The 17,832-nt window shown below is 55.1% G+C and overlaps 1 long non-coding RNA gene across 1 annotated transcript; it reads left to right on the forward strand.

Annotated features, from left to right (window-relative positions):
* Positions 1–385: 385 nt before the first annotated feature.
* Positions 386–17,066, forward strand: LOC149122936 (uncharacterized). The gene is made up of 3 exons (XR_016218748.1): positions 386–5,232; positions 6,689–8,028; positions 14,157–17,066. It is a non-coding gene; the product is annotated as an uncharacterized LOC149122936 (long non-coding RNA).
* Positions 17,067–17,832: the final 766 nt, after the last annotated feature.

Consider the following 17,832-nt stretch of genomic DNA (forward strand, 5'->3'; position numbering starts at 1 on the left):
TCCTTCTTTGAAGACCTGTTCTTTCCACTGGGATCTCACTCACAGAGATCTTTTTGCCAGAGTGTCTTGGCTTTCCATGCCTGAAATACTCTCATGGGCTTTTCAGCCAGATCCGAATGCCTTTAGGGCTGATTCTGAGGCCAGAGTGCTATTTAGGACATCTGCCATTCTATGAGTCTGCTGAGTATCTCACTTCCCATGTTGGATCACTCTCCCCTTTATTTATTCTATCGGTTAGTGTTAGCAGGTACTAGACTTGTTTATGTGCTCCCTTTGACTCTTAGTCCTTTCATTATGATCAATTGTGAACTGAAATTGATCACTTGGAATAGTGAGATGGCATTGGTACATGCCACCTTGATGGGATTGAATTGGAATCCCCTGGTATGTTTCTAACTCTACCATTTGGGGCAAGTCAGCTTGAGCATGTCCCAAATTATACATCTCTTCCCTCTCTTATTCTCACTCTTATGTTTAACAGGGATCACATTTCAGTTAATTTTCAACACTTAAGAATAACTGTGTGATAATTACAGAATTAAACCTGTCCATACACATTTTTTAAAAATATTTACTTATTTACTTTGAAAGAGTTAGAGAGAGAGAGAGAGAGAATCTTCCATTCGCTGTTGTAATTCCCAGATGTCCACAACAGCCAGAACTGGACCAGGCCAAAGCCAGGAGCAGGAGCCTCTTCCCAGTCTCCCACATGGGTGCAGGGCCCCAAGCACTTGGGCCATCTTCCACTGCCATCTCAGGCTATAGTGGGGAGCTGGATTGGAAGTGGAGCAGCCAGGACATGAACCAGTGCCCATATGGAATGCTAGCATCATAGACTATACCCACTATGCCACCATGCTGGCCCCATAAAAATTTTTAAAAAATCGTTTTCAAAGTCCTGAGGGATGCGGCTGCCCCTTGCTGGAGCAAGACAGTGACATTCAGCTTCAGAAAAGACCTCGCAGCTGGCTCTGTGCTGTGGCCGTGGGAGTGAGCACATGGCCCTGGCCGCAGGACAGCAGAGCAGCACACGGGCTCCACAAAGAGCTGCTTATGTCCTCGGCTGCTGGGGGGAGGGCACCCTCCAAAGGTCAAGTTGGCTCTGGGGGCCATCTGGGGCCTCCGGGGCAGGTGGACGATCTCTCCCAGAGGAACTAAAACGAGGTGACCTTGGCACTGCTGACGGGGAGGGCTGCCAGCCATAGCGGGGGAAACCAGGACGCACAGTCCAGCTGGGCTTGGATTGCATTGTAGATGAACAGTGAGCAGTTTTTGAGCGCAAGTAGCTTCCCGAAAATGCATGGCTCCATACTTGCACAAAAAGTCACTTGTTGTTTGTCTGAAATTCAGATTTAACCGGGCACTCTGTATTTTATCTGGCAGCCCGGCTCGGGAGGAAGGACGCACTTCTAATTCAGGCACCGGGTTCCGTGAATCCCAGCCTTGTGGCTTCGGCCTCCCTGACTCACGGGGAACCGGTTCCACCCTCCAGGAAGTCTCCCCTGAGGCCTCCTGTGTCCCCAGGGTTGTGCACTGCCCCAGGCTTACGGTAGCCGGGGCACGGTGTGAGCAGAAACCTTCAAAGAACGGAACACGGTGCTGGAAGAGAAGCAGCCGGAGATGCGACTAAGGAGGAAACAGTTACTTCAAAGCCCAGTGACCCCGTCCCCTTACCTCTTTGGTGGGGAGTGGTGTCCTCTACCTGTTCAGTTCCAACCAGGGTGGGAGGAACCAGGAACCAGGAACCAGCTGCGGCACAGCTGCCTGCTATACCAGGAATCTCCTGCAGGGGGCGCCCTGACTTTAGCTGAGTTTCTAGCAGAGATTTGGACACACAAGGGTGGGTTCAGTATGGGCTCAGTATGGAGTGAGGGTAAAACTGCTGCCTCCACTAGCCAGGAGGCTCAGTGCCTGGGAGGCTGGAGAGCGGGGTGAAGTCGGAGGAGAGGAAGGCAGTACGCTGAGTGACGGTGTGGAGGCAGAGTGAGGTTCCAGGCAGCAAGGCCACCAGGGTCCCAGGGCATGGCCCCTTCTCAGCCCATGGCCTCAGCAAGGAAAGCCCAGGGCAGCCCAGTAGGGGAGGCTGGTTCCCCCGCGGGGCCTGGCACCACAGAGGCAAGAACAGGTCTTGAAAGTGACCGGGGGAGTCGGGCTCAGGACAAGGACGTGAGACCTGCAAGAAATTGGGTGGAGGCAGACGCCTTGGGCCAGCACCCAATATGATAGAGTGTGGGGGGAGCACAGGCCGATGTCCATGAAGCTCAGTGGACAGGTGGGTTCGGCTGGAGGTCCCCCAGAATATGCTAGAAGCTCTAGGCCAAGACGAGCAAAACTCTACAAACAAGGGGGTCAATATGGCTGCTTCCAGAGTGGGGTACAGAAGAGCTGAGGGGGTTCAGGGAGGGACTGGCAGAGTGGGGAACACCTGAAGCTCTGGGGGCGAGGATGTGGGCAGGGTGTGGGTGCTCTTGTGAGAGTGGGAATGCCTTCGGGACCCTTGGGTGTTGTGCTGAGGCGTGGGTGAGAGAGGCAGTGCTGTGATTAGACCCGTGACTACGGCAGCAAAGCAGCCCAGAGCACCGTGCCCTTGGAGCGCGGGCCGCGCGGAGGCGTGGCTGTCCCAGTGCGGCTTTACTGCCCGGTCCTTTCTTCCCCACTTTTGGAAGCTAAAAGGAGCAGAAACGGACTGTGGACTAAATACAGGCCACGTGTCACCGAGCCCCTAGCTCAGGCCCTTCCTGACAAGGGACTTGTTAGCCTTTGTCACTGTGCCGACATGGCGTGTTCTTCCTCAAAGCCCGAAGGTGTGGCCTACGCATTCTGCATCAAGGCTGTGTGGCTCCCAGGGTCACGATGAAGACAGCAGCTAGATATCCAAGCAGGCACAAGGGGAAATGACGTCACCAAAAGACACCATAAGGGCCTGGCTCTGTGGCGTGGTAGGCTAAGCCTCCGTCTGCAGTGCCGGCATCCCGGTCTCTGCTAATGACCTGGGAAAAGCAGTAGGAAATAGCCCAAGTCCTTGGACCCCTGCACCCACATGGGAGACCTGGAAGATGCTCCTGGCTCCTGGCTCCAGCCTGTCCCAGCCCTGGCCATCGCAGCCATCTGGGGAGTGAACCAGTAGATGGAAGATCTCTCCCTCTCCCTCTCCCTCTCCCTCTCCCTCTCCCTCGCCCTCGCCCTCGCCCTCGCCCTCTCTCCTCCTCCTCCTCTCTCTCTCTGAGTTTCAATATAAATAATCTGAAAGAAAGTGAGGGTGCTGCAGGCACCGAGAAGGCGTCCTGCCCAGAAAGAACCAGACAGGGACTACAGGGGTTCCCAGTCGGTGGTGCCCGGGCCCGGAAGTCGGGGGCACTCATGACAGAGCATCCTCTTGGTGGGCACAGTGGGGGCTGTCTCCCAGGTTCTCCAGGCGGCTGAGTGCCCGGCCCATGCATCCTTCTGGGAGAGCGTTCACGACTCCCTGAGATTTAGGCCTGCTGCCCACCCCTGCCACGCCCCTCGGGGGCCACACCTGTGCCCAGCCTGCTGCCTGCCACGCCCCTCGGGGGCCACACCTGTGCCCAGCCTGCTGCCCACCCCTGCCACGCCCCTCGAGGGCCACACCTGTGCCCAGCCTGCTGCCTGCCACGCCCCTCAAGGGCCACGCCTGTGCCCAGCCTGCTGCCCACCCCTGCCACGCCCCTCAGGGGCCACACCTGTGCCCAGCCTGCTGCCTGCCACGCCCCTCGGGGGCCACACCTGTGCCCAGCCCACTGCCTGGCTCCGGCTCCATCTCTGAGGCCGCGAGCAGAATCCAGACATTGCAGCTGTCCTAGAGAAAACTTTCATCCTGCTAGGACGGCAGGGCTCCTCCCCTCTTGAGTGCCAGGGGCCGGCCTGGGGCAGCTTCTCTCTGTCCAGCTCCCGTTAGGAGCTGCAGCGGCTCTGACTGCAGAACAGCTTCTCAGGCTGGTGACAACGTCTTTTGCTTTAAAAATGTTCCTCCTCCCCCGAATGGTGCAGAGGCACAACCACCCGTCTCCTCCGGGCTTACACTGCTGCCACACGCAAATACTCCCAGGGTGTGGGGAGCAACCCGGACTAGACTAAGTTGCTCGAATTAGGACTTATTCTGTGCATCTGCTCTCCCACAATATGGCGCTGGGAGAGAAGTAAACAGCTTCCGCACAGCTGCCTCCAGTTCAACCAATTAACTGTAGGACTTGCTCCTGATTGGAGAGCAGCGTACTCAGCCGAGTTGGGATTGGCGGAGGAGGACTATAAAGGAGGAGAGAGACGGCATGCACCAGGAACATCTATGGGGAACATCTAAGGGAACCCGTGCAGCCCCCGAGAAGAGCCGGCCGGCGGTGTGCCACTCCCCTGCGGAAGTGGGGAATGCGGCCGGGGGGAACTGCCCTTCCATGGAGGTGGAAGGGATAGTAGCCAACCCGGGAAGAACCAGCAGCAAACCCGGGGAGGGCCGAGCAGACAAGAGAACAGCGCAGGGTCCTGTGTTGCTCCTCCACGAAGAAGGGGAGCGACACCAGGGGAGTGTTTTCTGCACGAACCTTGGGTCTGTCCCTCGTGGGTGCATTAGGGAGTGGAAAACACAAACTCCCGAGTCCGCGCAGGGCCCTGCAGGCTGGGCAGGAAACGGTGGTTATTTATGCACGGCAAGCCTCCAAAGACGGTTTTCTGGTCTAATTCAACCAAGCAGCCACTTTTGAAAACTGCATAATAATTGATGATGTGTCATGAGTTCCCGTGGACGCACCAAACATGGAGTCAACAAGGGCACAGGACCAGCTAGCGTTGAAACGTGTCCCGGAACGTGTGGGTCATGCCCAAGACCCCAGCGTGGAGGACAATCCCAAATACCCTGCCATGATGTCCATAGAGCACCACGCTGCGGAACTACTGGAAGTCCACGCTCAGCGTGCTACGAGGGCTAAGCTGCTTTCTCTACACTCTACGTGGCTGCGCAGCTGAGTGAGGAGTTGTGGCACGGGGCCAAGGAGGGGGGCGAGAGGGGCCATGGCTGTCACCCAGTGGGGAGCCTGCACAGTGTCCCTCCAGCCAAGTGAGGTGGTGCCAAGAGGACCCTGCGAGAGACCAGGGCCCGTGCCAAGGGCAGGAGGGATGGCATTTCCTGGTCGCCCATTTGTCCAGCCTGTGCGGCTGAATGGTTTCCTGGCGGATACTTGGTGGGTGTTTCAAAGTGGAAACGAGCAGAAACTGCTGAAGGTAGGAGCCTGAGTGGGAGCAGCCGGGGGCCGAGGGCTGCACGCTGGTCACTGATGGTGGCTGGCACCGCTGCAGCCACGGAAAGCGACTGGCTAGAGCCATCTCAACTGTGCTGTGTCCCAGAGTGTGGACTGCTGGGCTGAGGGGACGCCCACTGCTGCCCTGGGGAGGGGGCTGCCAGGCTCAGAAGGGAAGGGAAGCCCCAGTCCAGATCCCACCAGCAACGCATGCCAGATGGCTAAAATGAAGCGATGCTTCTCATTTGAGTTTGCTGACCTAAGTTATATAAAATGAAATTCATCCTTTTGAGTTTGGCCCGATGCTTACGGTTGCCTAACCACCACCACAAGCCAGATAGAGTACATTCGTGCTACCCTAACGAGTTCCCTGGTGCTCTGGCAGTGGAAACGAGCGAGCCATTGTTTGGTTAACCTTTCATTGGCTGGAGGGACACTGTGCAGGCTCCCCACTGGGTGACAGCCCATGGCCCCTCTCGCCCCCCTCTGTCCCTGCTGCTCCCCCCATGCTAGGCTACCGCTGGCGAGTGCTGTGTCTTCCAGGGGCTTGGAATCCCAGGGCAGGCTCCCCTTTGCACCTGGATTCTTTCACTTTGCTAGGTAAGGAGCCGTTACAGGCTGCGGTAAGTTCCTGTCTGTAGGCTAGGCAGTGTTCCATTGTATGGGTGTACCACTGTTTGGTTAACCTTTCACCCACTGATGGACATTTTGATTGCTTCTATTTTTTGGTGGTTAGGAATAAGCCTGCCATACGTATCCACGTACAAGTCTTTGTGTATACATGTTTGCATTTCTCTCCAGTAAGTGTAGGAGTAGCAATCTGGATCACATTGTAAGTGTGTGTTTAACCTTGGAAGAAACTAACGATTTCCCACAGTGTCGGAAGCATTTTGCATTCTTGCCATGAGTGCAGAGTTCTAGTTCCTCTGTGTTCTTGCCAGCACTTGCTATTGTCCCTCATTTGAATTTTGGCCGTTCTAGTAGGTATGTCGTGGCATTGCATGAGGCTAATCTGTATGTGCCTAATGACCAGTGATGCTGAGTTTATTTACCAGGGATGTATCTTGTCTGATGAAGTGTCTATTCAAATTTCTTGCTAGTATTTTTTTTTCTGAAGTTGTTTGTTTTCTTCTGCTTCCTTTAAAATTTATTTATTTATTTGAAAGACAGAGTTATATAGACAGAGGGGGTAGAGAGCCTCCATCTACTGGTTTGCTCCCCAAATGGCTGCAGTGGCTGGGGCTGGGCCAGGCTGAAGTCAGGAGCCTGGAACTTCATCCAGGTCTCCTATGTAGGTGGCAGGGACCCAAGGACTTGGGCCATCTTCTACTTTCCCAGGCACATTGGCAGGAAGCTAGATCAGAAACAGAACAGCTAAGACTTGAGCTGCCACTCACATGGGTTTGAAATAACTCCTCTCCCTCTTTATTTCTTGGCAGGTGTAGGGGGAACACGCTTCCTTGCGTTGTCCTGTGGACTTCTACAATCACCCTGTGGTTCAGTTCCTTTACTATCCTTGTTTTCCAGTTGGGGAAACTGAGGCACGGGGCAGTTAAGCAACTTGTCTGAGGCCATATCAACCTGGTTTTCAGACCAGAAAATCTGATTATAGGGCCTGAACTAATCATTTGTTTGAGAAGCAGAGAGACAAAGAGACACACTAGGGGCTGGCGCTGTGGTGTAGCAGCCTGTGATGTCAATGTCCCAGAGGAGCATCCGTGCAAGTCCCGGCTGCTCCACTTCAGATCCAGCTCCCTGCTGATGACCTGGGAAGGCCGTGGACGATGGCCCAAGTGCTTGGGCCCCTGCACTCATGTGGGAGACCTGGAAGAAGCTCCTGGCTCCTGGCTTTGGACTGGCCAAGCTCCAGCTGTTGTGACCATTTGGGGAGTGAACCACTGGATGGAGGACCTCCCTCTCTTTCTTTGTCTCTCCCCACCACCCCATAATTCTGCCTTTCAAATAAATAAATAAATAAATAAGTCTTAATAAAAATAAGAAAGAAAAAGGACATGGCATTAACATCCTTCATGGAAGCTGGTTGCTTAAAGAGAGACGGAAAGAGAGGCAGAGAGGGAAAGAGAAGGAAGACAGATGTTTCCCGGCCACTGATTCACTCCCCAGATGCCCACAACAGCTGGGACTTGGCTGGGGCTGAAGCCAGAGCCGGAATGCAGTCCTCGTGCCCTACTGCTGTAGGCAGGGGGGTGACCACGAGGAGGAGTCGAGGCTGCCGGCGCCTCCCTGCAGCCCTGCCTGGCTGTCCCTACCCCCCACTTCTGTGCAGTAGAAAACCACAGCTTCTGGTGGCTTTGGCACTTAGGACCGGCACCAGCTAAAAATACTTGAGCTGGCTGCTGGACGGCATCCTTGCCACGATCTTTAGCTCATCAGAATGTCGTTAGGATAAGATTACCGCGGCAGAAACTCACTCCCAGCACGCACCTGATGCCACGGCGCTTTGCAGATTCCCAACAAAGGCAAAGAAATGGGTGGCACTCAAGCCCCGCCCCAAATACCACCCTCTTTGCGTATTCAGGGAACCCCACCCCCTATGCCTCTAGAGCATATAAAGGGATGGCCCTGAGCCCTGCTGAGCGTAGCTCTCTAGAACAAGCCCACGCCCCTTTATGAGAGTGCTCCTCCACTTTGCATGTAAATGAGTTGTGCTTCTCTGCTGGTCTTTATCTCTGTCTCAGCCTTGCGTTCTTCCTTGCATCAGAGAAAAGAGCCTGGGCCAAGCACCATCACTGCCGCTTCTGTGTCTCATGGTACATGGGTGAGTAATTATATATTTGAGAGGCAGACTGTAGACAGAGAGAGTCAGAGACAGAGAGAAAGGTCTTCCAGCCACTGGTTCACTCCCCAAATGGCCGCCAATCCAAAGCCAGGAGCCAGAAGTTTCTTCTGGGTCTCCCATGCGGGTGCAGAGGCCCAAACACTTGGGCCATCTTCTGCTGTTTTCCCAAGCTCATTAGCGTGGAGCTGGATTGGAAGTGGAGCAACCAGGACTCGAACTGGCGCCCATATGGGGTGTTGGCATTGCAGGTGGCGGCTTTACCTGCTACGGCCCCCAGGCCCCCAGGCTCAGCACAGTCTCTCTGGAGTTAAAGACTGTAGAGTGTGTGACTTGGCCAGAAACAGCAAAGGAATAAAGGAACTCAGGGTTGTCACATCCTTTGTATTTATGGCCCTGCTGGCAGAGTTAGAAGTCAGGAGAACGGGCAGTGAAGGATCTATTTGGCTGCATCCCTGTGTGTTGTCCCTTTTGTCCCGGGAGCTATCCATTCCGAGGGGAGCGCGCGTTCCCAGCCTGCTCTGCGTCCTCGCTCAGCACCAGCCTTTCCAGCCCCGGATGAGCTGTGCCTCGGTTCCTCCCACCCTGCCGCTGCACACAGACCGGTGACCCACGTGTCTCAGAGGAGTTGCCACCAAAGGAAGCGTTGCTTCTTCCCAAAGGCACTGCCTCCAATGAAGGACTGCCGCCTAAGCACAGCCCCGGGCTCAGCGATGATGGTAAACGGAGCCGTCTCGAAGGCAGGGCAGGGTGCCACCAAAACGGAAGCGGTGCTGACACGGGGAGGGGTCTTCACTGGAGTAGGAGAAAGGCAGGGCGGTCCCTGTCCTGGGCGAGTCGGGGGAAGCGAGATGGGCTGCTTGCTGCCCCGGGTCTCTCCTGGAGATGGACCGCATCTCGCAGAGTCAACCAAACAGCAAATGACGCGTGTTCGAGAGAGCAGCAGCCCCGAGCGAGTTTCTCATTCTCTCCGGACTCACAAGAGCGACGCCAGCACCCAGGAGAGGAAAGTTCTCGGTGGTGTTTATAGGCGTTCACGAGCCTGTCAGAGAAATCTCGGAATTGGGTGTTTTAGAAGCAACGGATGTCGCGTACCCTTAACCACCTGTTTATCCTGGTCCGAAGGACCCAGAGAGGCAGGAGTTAAGAGCTGTGCTTTGAACGTCCTTTCTCAGATGGACGCTGGGCCACTCAAGTTGCTTTGCAGAAGTGAAAGGAGGGGGACATCACGCAGACCTCCCCCTCCATGGGTGGAGCTGCATCCCTTAGGATGCGACCCCCTCAGCCCAGAGGCTGGGAAGGAACGTACTTAGGGGTCTGCCAGGCAGGAGGGCTGGGGCATGGCCACCAGCAGTGTCCCGGTGATACCCAGCGACCACCAGTGCTATTTCGTGGGGCGGGCGGGGCCTGAGGTCGGTCCGAGCAGGTAGGAAGGGCACAGCTTAGCGGGATGAGCGGCACAAAGAACCCAAGAACTGAAGGCAGAGCACGAGGCAGCGAGGGGCATCCCGGGGAAGGGGAAGAGGCAGAGCAGAGCTGCCAGGGCTCGGCGGCCCGTGCCTTCAGCTGTCCTGCCGAGGAACAGCACAGGGGCCAGCCAGCGAAGGCTCTCACGTCACACTCGCATTGGGAGAATTTAGCACGGACAGCGAGAAGCCGGAACCGGAGGTGGAGGCTGACTCACCTAGGACAGAGCCAGGCAGGGTGGGAGGCCCTGGGCCGCTCTGTATTCACAAAGCCAGCTCCGCCTGCTGCCGGGGTCGCCCCTTCCCACCTCCCCCACCCCCCGGCAGTGTGGTCGGGAGGACCAGACGTGAAGATGGGAAAGGGGCTCAGCGGACAGAAGGTGCTGGAGCGAACACACTTGCCTTACCAGGGACACTGGCTGAGTGAACTGGACCAGGCAGGAGCTGGCTGGTGTCCACTGAGCAGGCCACTCTGCGTGCTGGGCAACCAAGGGCCGGATATGGCACTGTGCTGCCTCGACAAAACACCACGAAGTGGGTGGCAGGGACGGCAGACGCTAACTGCTCCTGGCTCTGAGGGCTCGATGTTCAAGGTCAAGGTGCCAGCCGGCTGGGCTCCTTTTACAAGGGAAGGCTCTGTCCCAGGCAGAATCACAAGGCTCTTAACACAAGGGATTACCACAGACACAAGAAGCTGCTCCCAGAAACCACAAGCATCGTCGTGGAAACTTAGGGTGCAACAAAAGGCCTGAAAGATCAACTTGAGAGATTCCAAAAGGAGTAAAATACAAAGGTGTAAAAAAGAGAGAGGGGTCGGCGTTGTGGTGTGGTTGGCTCAGCCTCAGCCTGTGGTGCTGGCGTCCCATAGGGGTGCTTGTTCATGTTTCAGCTGCTCCTCTTCTTCTTCTTTTTTTAAAAAAGATTTATTTATTATTTATTTGAAAGTCGGAGTTACACAAAGAGAGAAGGAGAGGCAGAGAGAGAGAGAGAGAGAGAGGTCTTCCATCTGATGGTTCACTCCCCATTTGGCTGCAATGGCCGGAGCCATACTGATTCGAAGCCAAGAGCCAGGAACTTCTTCCGGGTCTCCCACACAGGTGCAGGGGCCCAAGCACTTGGACCATCTTCTACTGCTTTCCCAGGCCACAGCAGAGAGCTGGATCGGAAGAGGAGCAGCTGGGACTCAAACTGGTGCCCATAGGGGATGCCCACACTGCAGGCCTCCACACAGGATGCCACAGCACTGGCCCCAACTGCTCCTCTTCCCATCCAGCTCTCTGCTGTGGCCTGGGAAAGCAGTGCAAGATGGCCAAGTGCTTGGGCCCCTGCACCCACGTGGGGGACCCGGAAGAAGCTCCTGGTTCCTGGCTTCAGATTGGCCCAGGTCCGGCCACTGGGGCCATTTGGGGTGTGAACCAGCAGATGGAAGACCCCCTCTCTCTCTGTCTCTCCTTTCTGTCTGTAACTCTGCCTCTCAAATAAATAAGCAAAATCTTTTTTAAAAAGACAGAGAAAAAGAAGCAAATTGGAGTAGTTGATTTCAAAGTGGCCGCAATTCTCTGCCGGTCCCTCTACTCACTCTATCTTGCTCAGTTTTGCTTCTGTAATACTGTAGGCTGGGGGGCTTAAATAACAAAAGATAGAGCTTTTCTCATGGTCTGGAGGCTGGAAGTTCAAAGTCAGGGTCCTGGCAGGACCAAGGTCGGTGCGGAACAGCTTCCTGGTCTACAGACGGCTGACTTCTCACTCCAACATCAGGTAGGAAGAGGTTCTCTGGAATCTGTTCTTAATCTCACACAGCGGCTCTACCTTCAGGGACTAGCCGCCTCCCAAAGGCTCCATGTCCAAATACCATCAGGCGTTAGAACTAACCACCAGGCGTTAGAACTTCCTAGGAAATTGTGCAGGGACACGTTCAGTCCATAGCACAAGCCCATTGCCATGCAACTCAGCAGCTCCCTCCTACGAAAGCTGGAGTTTGTTTCTCCGCCCTTGAACCTGGGCTCATTAGCTGCTTCAGCCAAAAGACTATGGCAGAAGTGAAGTGCAAGCTATGAGCCGGGGCTTGGAGACCTTGTACAGATGGGCTTGCAGTGCTGGAGTCCTACCCAGCTGCCACACACGTGGACCCAGAGTAGTCCTGCCGGAACGTGGGAGCGCCTGCTAGGGGAGACCAGCCACCTTAGTGGAGGCCATCTGGTTCCAGCCACCCACCAGCAAGGCAGCAGCTGACCACTGGTGCGTGGATGAGTTCAGCCAAGAGGAGAACGCTGCCCGGCTGAGCCCAGTCCGAATTCCCACTCTGGAATCTCTAGCTCTGTGAGTGCTTGTTGTTTAAAGACGCATTTGGGGGTAGCGAGTTACACAGCGACAGCCAATCGGCACACTGCATCGGTCTGGGGAGTCTAATTCTCAGTTAGCGGAAGTCCGAACAAGAGAGAAGGAGGAAGGGAGGAGGAAGTCGCCAAAGACACGGAACAAGGAAGTCTCCCAGGCTTGAAAGTCTCCAGGTTAGACGGTGCCTAACTTTCCAAAGTAACGAATGGAAAAATCCATTCCAGACTACCAGGGGAAAGAGACATTCCTGTGAAATCCCAGAGACCAAAGGCTTCGTACTGGAGTAAAGTGGCATTGGATGTCCAGCTGGCAACCCTGGGAGTTAAAAGACAATGGAGGGGCCGGCGCCGCAGCTCACTTGGTTAATCCTCCGCCTGAGATGCCGGCATCCCATATGGGCACCGGGTTCTAGTCCCGGCTGCCCCTCTTCCAGGCCAGCTCTCTGCTGTGGCCCGGGAGTGCAGTGGAGGATGGCCCAAGTGCTTGGGTCCCTGCACCCGCATGGGAGACCAGGAAGAAGCTACTGGCTCCTGGCTTCGGATTGGCGCAGCGTGCCGGCTATAGCGGCCATCTGGGGGGTGAACCAACGGAAGGAAGACCTTTCTCTCTGTTTCTCTCTCACACTGTCTGTAACTCTACCTCTTAAATAAATAAATAAAAATATTAACGAAAAAGACAATGGAGAAACTGCCTTCAGAATCCTCAGGGACGAGCTCCCACCTGATGGGTGGAACCAAGCGTGAGGGTACAGCACCGGCCCCTCCTATTCTCATTTCTAAGGATCCCTCGTTCGGACTCATGCTTTCTCTCTACCTCCTTTTAATCAAGTTCGTGTGTAGTGCTTTTCAAACTCTAAGAGAATTTCCTGAATTAAGAAGACAATTATTCAGGTTGAAATGGGTGAGCGGGTACTGCGCTGTTTCATTTATGTGAGTATGACCACATATATTTTGTAACCCAGTTTAGCAAAGTGCAGTGAAAAGGCCTATGGGTATTGCACCTGTTGGAGAGTCTGCCAAATTTTCCAGATGGAAGCAGTTTAACCACAGGTAACCGGAGGAACACGCACCTCCGACCTGCAAGTGTTCACGTATGACCAGACCTTTCTCTTGGAAGGGCCTCAGAGGCATGGAGGCACCGTGTGGGGTTGAGTTCCGTTTGTGTAGTTCCTCCAGATGTCCCCGCGGTCAAGCTTTTCGAATCTGAACAGAAAACAACCAGCAGTGAGATGTGGCACACCCATCATGGACAGTTAAGACTTGTGCAAGCAGAGCACGAATTTACGTCCTGCATGGTTGGTAAAACGGGAAGGTTTACCCTTTGGGCAGGCGCCACGCTCTTAGACTACAGAGCTGTGGGCCTGGCTTTGTGGTGCAGCAGGTTAAGATGCTGCTGGCAACCCAGCATCCCTAGCGGAGGGCTGCTCTGAGTGCTGGCTGCTCTGCTTCTGATCCAGCTTCCTGCTAACGTGCCTAGCAAAGCCGTGGAAGACGGTGCAAGTACTGAAGCCCCCATCACCCGTGTGGGAGACCAGGATGGAGTTCCTGGATGCTGGTTTCGGCCTGGCCTGGTCTGGCCCAGCCTTCAGATAAATAAATACCTAAAAAAAGTGCAGAGTTAGGGCCGGAGGCATTGACATGGACACAGACTCGCGACGTGGTCCTGGCTCTCTGGTGAGTGTCCGCCTGTCTCTCCACGGCCTCATCCTCAGGGAGCCGTGTCTGTTGCCCACAACTCTACTTAGAGGAGCGGGGCTGCAGGGAAACCCTGGCGAGCCGTCTGAGCCGCTCTGCAGAGCTCCGAGATGCCTGGTGACTGCAATTTGGCTGTTGTATATTGGAAAGCATGACATGAAAATGAAATTTTTGTTTAACAAGAAGGGAATGTCCTGGTTCTCAACAGCCCTTCTCTCCTCCCTCCTCCCTGTGACGGGTCCTTGGCTGTCCCAGGTCTCTGTGGCCTGCCAGGATTGCAGGTCAAGTCACAAACACAACAAGAGGTGTGTGACCCAGTTCTAGTGGGCGGGATGTGGGTCAGGTCTCCCCGGAGGGAGTCTGGGGCAGATCTCGTCGCTCCCAAAATCAGATAAGGGTAAGACAGCTCCCTCCTTTGCTCTGGACACGGCGAGGCAGGAACACGATACCTGGAGTCACGGCAGCCCCCTGTGCCCACTGACATGTGCGGTCTGCAGACAGAGGGGAGAGGAGGTGGGCGGGGGGCTGCCCCACCCCGGGACTTATTCTCTGAGCCACCCCTCCCCCCGCCCGTCTCTCTGGCTGCCCTGACTGGCTGTTCTCTCGCTTACAGCCGAAAGCATCCCGAATGAGACAGAGATCCGCATCTACACGCACGTGATGCATCCGCAGAGTAGCCAGCATAAATCTTACAAAGAAAAGAATAGCCTAAAGAAGCTTCCAGAAGTGAACAAGGAGAGATGGACCTCAAGAGTGAGAGCCAGACAAGCAGAGGACCGACAGCACCACCAGGAGACACGATGCTGCGGGGGCGTCTTCAGAAAGGAAATGAAGGAAGGAACAGGCTTCCCGCTAAAGGAGCAGCAACGTGAGCGCAGGTGAGGGAAGTGCCAGGAGCTGCCGGGAACCTGTGTGCGCTCGCCGGCAGCCTCGCACGCATGTGTCTCGGGGAGGAACCGAGAGAACACCCCAGCTGGGGCTGGCCTTTGGCGCAGCGGGTAAGGCCACCACCTGCAACACCAGCGTCCCACATGGGTGCCGGTTCCTGTCTCCACTGCTCCACTTGCCATCCAGCTCCCTGCTAATGCGCCTGGGAAAGCAGTGGAAGATGGCCCACGTCCTTGGGCTCCTGTTACCCACCTGGGAGCCCAGAAGAAGCTCCTGGCTCTTGGCTTCAGTCTGGCCAGCTGCAGCCATCTGGGGAGTGAAGCAGATGCAAGATCTCTCTCTACATGTCTCCCTCTCTCATTGTAACTCTTTCTTTCAAAGAAATAAAATAAATCTTTTTTTTTTTTTTTGACAGGCAGAGTTAGACAGTGAGAGAGAGAGACAGAGAGTAAGGTCTTCCTTCCGTTGGTTCACCCCCCAAATGGCAACCATAGCCGGTACGCTGCGCTGATCCAAAGCCAGGAGCCAGATGCGTCTCCTGGTCTCCCATGCGGGTGCAGGGCCCAACCACTTGGGCCATCCTCCACTGCACTCCCTGGCCACAGCAGAGAGCTGGACTGGAAGAGGGTCAACCAGGACAGAATTCAGCGCCCCAACTGGGACTAGAACCCGGGGTTCCGGCGCCTCAGGCAGAGGATTAGCCAAGTGAGCCACGAGGCCGGCCATAAAATAAATCTTTTAAAGAATACTCCAGCTATTCTCATCCCTCCTGGCTGCTACAACACAATACCTTGTCCTGGGTAAGTTACAATGGAAGCTTCCTTTTTACCGTTCCAGCACCTGGGCTGGCCAGGATCACAGCGGGTGCAGGTGTGGCAGCCGGTGAGAACCGGTTCTGTCGGTGGTGCCTCGTGGAGGAAGCTCTCGTGGTGTCCTAGGTGCTGGAAAGGGATGCAAGGGCGAGGGGCTCCCTTCATTCCTCTTTCTTAAAGTGCTAACTCGACTCACCAGAGTGGATCCCTCGTGACCCACTGGTGAAACCAGGCAGCACTTGGTGAAACCGTTGCGCAGGGTGGATTTGGGAGGGGCGGGTGGCTGAAGCCGCAGCCCCAGGGAGTGACTGAGAAAGGGAAAGCAGAAGCCCCAGGAAGCCGTGACTCCACGTGTGGCAGAGCCGTCAGGAGGAGCCCCGGCTCGAGGTCTGGCGGCCTGGATGCCGCCAGTCTCACGTGGGAGGCCACGAGGCCCCAGGAGGAAGGCTCGAGACGCTGGATGGACAGAGGGCTGGCACAAAGGCACAGCATGCAAGAGGGAAGGCGCACTGGGGTGCTCCCTGAAAACCATCAGGATGCAGCCTCACGTCGTGACTACAAGTGACGCACCTGCGCCACGTTAGCCTAGGCTGGGGTTGGGATTCCAGAATAGACGCCCAATGGATCCTGAGCCATGTGGAGTCACAGGAAGCGGGAAACAGGCGGGCATGGATTGAACAAGGCCTGTGTTCCCTCTCTGCAAAAGAGAGACAGACGGAACGGACCTGGTGCCATCTGGTTTTGGAAGCAACCAAAGGTATCATGGTTTTGGGCGACGGCGAGCTGAAGCGCCAGCTGGAAGCCCTTGCTGGAGGCTAACCCGCAAGGTGGGGAGCTGGGAGGGTGGAAACGGGCCCGACTGTGGTGCTGAGAGGTGCGGGCTGTGAGAGGTCACTAGGATCAGATAAGGTCATGGGGGGATGGCGCCCATGACGGAGGAACTGTGACTTCAGAAGAACACACATGTGCGCACACACATACACACATGCACACACGCATGCACATGTGCACACGCACACACGCACGCACGCGCATGCTCCCTGTCTCTTTTTGTGCAATGCTCCGGCCACCTCCTGACTCAGCAGCAAGAAGGCCGTCACCAGCACAGCCCCTTGACCTGGAATTCCAGAACTGTGAGCCGAAACAAACCCTTCTTCAAGGCTCACCCAGCCTGTGCTGTCGCTGTCTAGTTAATTGCAGAAAACAGACTCAGACAACTGTCTGTCTGCCATCTTTTAACGACCCTAGGGTCCTGACAGATGCGTAGTTCCAGCTCACGGCTTGGCTCAGCAGTGGACGGGACTTACAAAGCTACAATCACTTTTTTGGGGCTTATCTGTTGGTTTCCATCTTTGAGAAGCAATCTACAAACAGAGCTGTGGGGAGACGTTTTCGATCTGGACAATGTAAGGGTAGACGTGCGTGGGCAGAAGGGGAGGCTGGGAGCGAGTCACGAAGGACTCAAGGAGCAGAGCGCAGCTGTTAGAACGAGCGGTGATGCAGACAAGACACTGCTGTCATTTGAAAGTCTTGTTCTGACTTTAATGAGGATGTTTGCAAAGTTTCACCAGGAACTATCACATGTGCTTTTGATTTTTGAATAGTCCTGGGCTTACAGAAAAAACTGAGCGAAAAGCACAGAGTTCCCACAAACCTCTCGCCTCCCTGTCTTTGTCGTCTCCCCTTTGTGTAGGATGGTTTGCTACAATGGATGAGCAGCCACTGGGACTGTGGCTTGGTTCTGTAGGTTGAGAAAGTAGCTTATTGCGGATTTGAATCAGGCTGGGTGTCAGATATTTAAATTAAAGAAATTTATCAAATGACTATATCTCCCGTTAATATGCTGGCAATTTACATTGATAGATTTCCAAGTTTGAAAAATATCGAAATAGTGAGACAAATGGACTTACGAATAAGTTGTAGTTGAATGTCTTAAAGAAAAAAATGTTGATCCCTACTTCATACCCCACATGGAATGGAAGTTCTAAATATAAAATCAAAACAATGAAGGAATCAGAAGAAAACTTGACAAATAGTTCTATCAGCTTGGGACTGGGAAGGACTTCCTACCTGTCGGTTCCCCTCTTCGTGGAGGAACGACACTAAACCCTGCCTAGGCTTCCTATCCGAGTCACGGTACCATTATGTCGCTCCCCCTCTTCATGGAGGAACGACACTAAACCCTGCCTAGGCTTCATATCCGAGTCACGGCCCCATTATGTCGCTCCCCCTCTTTGTGGAGGTGTCGCTCCCCCTCTTCGTGGAGGAGCAACACAGGACCCTGCGCTGTTCTTTCGTCTGCTCGGCCCTCCCCGGGTTTGCTGCTGGTTCTTCCCGGGTTGGCTACTATCCCTTCCACCTCCGTGGAAGGGCAGTTCCCCCTGGCCACATTCCCCACTTCTGCAGGGGAGCGGCACACCGCCGGCCGGCTTTCTCGGGGGCTGCACGGGTTCCCTTAGATGTTCCCCATAGATGTTCCCCGTGCATGCCGTCTCTCTCCTCCTTTATAGTCCTCCTCCGCCAATCCTAACTCGGCTGCCCACACGCCGAGTACGCTGCTCTCCTCCAATCAGGAGCAAGTCCTACAGT

The sequence above is a fragment of the Oryctolagus cuniculus genome, chromosome 12, assembly GCF_051225735.1.
Source record: "Oryctolagus cuniculus isolate XC-2025 breed Fujian yellow rabbit chromosome 12, ASM5122573v1, whole genome shotgun sequence".
Classification (NCBI taxonomy): Eukaryota; Metazoa; Chordata; class Mammalia; order Lagomorpha; family Leporidae; genus Oryctolagus; species Oryctolagus cuniculus.